The following is a 3,690-nucleotide window of genomic DNA, read 5'->3' as shown; positions in this document are numbered from 1 at the left end:
AAAGACATAGTGAATGTCAGAAATTAAATTACACATAACTTCTCCATTCGGAGCTTAAAATAAATCTCAATTTCAAATCGATTTTTATCCCCAACCCGAAAATCAACAGAGATTAAAGCATTCCTGTAATGATTTGATCACTGTTGATTGTGGTATAATGCTGTTCCTGTGCAGTTCTAGGAGGTCCACCCTCCCAGCCTTTGCCTTCTCTCTTTAAGAAAGAGTTTAATGCTAATCGCCTGACGCACACTTACTGGGTAATGCCGACGGGGCTACCCAAGCGGTTTTGCATGTCAGAGTACCACTCTCCGAGGGCGCTGACTTCTAACTCCCACTTTCCGACCAAGTTGTTGCAGTGGGAGAGAATTAAATTCCTTCAAGTCGATTTTTCAGAGTAAAGTGTTTAAAAATGAAAGACATTCGGTTAATATTTTATGATTTAAATTAACATGTAAAGTACACATTAATGTCTAAGTAAACTTACAATCTCTTTCCTGGACGTTAGACATTTTTAAAGTAATAAAGTTATCATTGTAAGTACTAAAGAAATCTTTGCTGTTCGTAACTTTTAATATAATGGCTTCTTTGAAAGATACGCATTTAAATATTTATGTATAAAAAAAAACCACGCCTGTGTTATGCTAGCTAATTCGAATGTAATGCATACACATGTATACTTATGATATATGGTACACGGATGAATGCGATATCACGCACGCAGACGCAGACTCACACAGACACACACACTTACACGTGGAAATATGAAAGCAGGAAGAGAATGAGAGAGAGAGAGAGAGAGAGAGAAAGAAAGAAAGAAAGAAACGGGGGTCAGAAAAGAAAGGGTGTGGGCAAGGTCACCAAGAAGATGATTATTTCTTATCAAAATGATTTCACAAAGACATTCGCTGTTCTTCAATCCATTAGACTATATATATATATATATATATATATATATATGTGTGTGTGTGTGTGTTTGTGTGTGTGTGTGTGCATATATATATATATATATATATATATATATATATATATATATATATATATATATAGTAAGTTATAAAATGTATATGGCGATTAAGCTACACTGAATATTCCGCATTTCATCCACTATAGGATTCTTCAGACTTATGCATAAGCTTAATCGCCATAAGCCTGAAGAATCTTAGAGTGGATGAAACGCGGAATATTCAGTGTAGCTTAATCGCCATATACATTTTATAACTTACTAACTAGCTCTACCTACGTATTGAGCACTTTTGAAGTAAATACTTAGTTTACGCATAAATCTATACTTTCGTATATTAATTTATGTGGGTAAATTAAGTAGTTATATGTATGTATATATATATATGTATATATACCTATATGTATATATACACATATGTATATATATCCATATATATACATATAAATCTATCTATATATATATTTATATATATATGTATATATGTATTGTATATACATCTATCTATCTATCTATCTATCTTTCTCTCTCTCTCTCTCTCTCTCTCTATATATATATATATATATATATATATATATATATATATATATATCAGAATCCTGAGGTGAATAGGAACACAGATTAATTAATCGTGTGATATCTTACAGAATATTTTTTGTATGTAATATTATATAAGACAATCCCAGCCAAAAAGAGAATAGCTCAATTTACTTGATACAGCAAATGGAATTTATTGTTTGTTTGATTAAATTTAATTCAGAAAAAACATCAATTTCAGAACAGAAATTTATTGTTTCAATAAAGAATACAGTTCAGATTTTTTCCTTAACCCATATATATATGTATGTGTGTGTGTGTGTGTGTGTGTGTGTGTGTGTGTGTGTGTGTGTGTGTGTTTGAGAGAACGTTCTTCATTGCGTGCGGATTCAGCAATTGTAGCCTTTTGTGAGTGACAGCACGCCAGGAACATCTGTATTGGGTTAGTTTTTACTATGAGTTAGAATACAGCTTTCTCAACTTCCTCGATGGTGGGCAACTCATCAAGGATGTAGTTTTTTTCGATTTGTAGATATGCAATTGCCTCGTCATTGATTGAGGAAGACCTGTTTAATGCAGAAGTGAAGTGCTCTGTCCACCTGTCTAAAATATTGGCTCCCTCTGTTACCAGTTTCGTCTCATTAGCATTTAGCAGGAGAGACGTGTCGGTAGCCTGTAGCCTATATACTGTTTTGAGGGAGTCTTAGAATCTCCTTGAGTCGTGCATATCTGCATATTTCTGTATTTCTAGAGATTTATCATTGAGCCATTTATCTTTTTTGAACAGTTTTGTTTGAACAGTACTGCGGATTTTCGAAAATGCTTCCTTTTTTAAGGCGGAACTTGGATCTTGCAGAAGTGCATTGTGACATTTGTACTTTTATGAATAGTTCCTGTATTTCCTCATCATTTTCTTCAACCCAATTTTGATGTTTCTCGTGGGGTGGTCACTTCCAGTGGCGACGTTTGTGCAGCTTCCTTGAAGGCTGTCCAGTCATCTTTTATATTAGAATGACCAAACTGTAGTTCAGTTAGTCTTGTATTGAGATTATTCGTAAGTAGGGTTGCATTTGCTTCCACTTTTAGTTTGGAGACGTTAATGCGCTTGACCATCTTCTTTTCTTGAGGCCGCCGCCTGCTTTCAATGCTGATTCTTAGCTTGGAGATAACAAGTCTGTGGTCAGTCCAACACTCCGCACCACATATGGTCTATCTTCCATAGTCAATGAGATGCTAGTGCTTGGATCTGATGGGCATCCATGTGGTTTTTTTTTTCTTATTTAATTGCCGAAACACAGCATTCGTGATTAGATCATGGGCGAAGTAGCAACAATTCATTATTGTTACACGTGATAACTCCATTTCTATTAATAGTTCCTTTCTAAGTTTGGTAGTCTCCACCACCTTTTGTATTAAAATCACCAAGAATGAATAATTTATTTCCTTTTGGAACTGTTATCGGGAGGTTTTCTAATTCTTGATAGAATCTTTTCTTTCACCTCATCCGGATTGGGTATCGCTGGAACAGATGTGCTGATTAGTGTCGCATGACTCTTCATCTCAACTGGTAAGCGCATTGTCATTAGACGATCATTGGTCCCTTTAAGCAGGGAAGTCAGATTTTTTATGTGTTTGGTTTTAATTGCAAATTATACTCCTGCCTCTCTACGTCCTCCAACACTACGTCCGCTCCAGAGAAAGTATAATTGCATTTTTCCTCTGTGAATTGACCTTCCTAAGCTATGCGAGTTTTTGATAGGGCTGCTATGTCCACATTGTGGCGACTTAGTTCTCTGGCTACTAGGGCAGTTTGTCTTTCGGGTCTGCTTGCTTTGGAGTTGTCAATAAGAGTACATACGTTCCATGTACCTATAACGAATGAAGTAATCGCTTGTAGTTTTGTTTTTCGACCACTGAATTCGGGATCCCTACCAGTTGTGGTAAACTTGCCTGGGTATGGTGAAGCAGACAATTTCTAGGGCAACTTTTCTAGCCTCTTCCTCATGCTATGGAGGTGAGTAGTGCACTCCTAAAGAGGACTGCTCAATCACTCAGGGGTTTGCCAGGCTCCTCTGCTGCTTCGGTCAGAATGAAGACAACCATATAGCCTGAGCCGCCTGTGTGCAGGTTCGCGTGCTATAGCCGCTCGTGTAGACGCCTGCTACGTTTCCACTCTCTCATCGCCACAGGAC

Source organism: Euprymna scolopes, chromosome 9, assembly GCF_053919585.1.
Source record: "Euprymna scolopes isolate OS-2025 chromosome 9, ASM5391958v1, whole genome shotgun sequence".
Lineage (NCBI taxonomy): Eukaryota > Metazoa > Mollusca > Cephalopoda > Sepiida > Sepiolidae > Euprymna > Euprymna scolopes.
The sequence above is the reverse complement of the archived record's forward strand: the minus strand, read 5'-3'. Positions refer to the sequence as shown.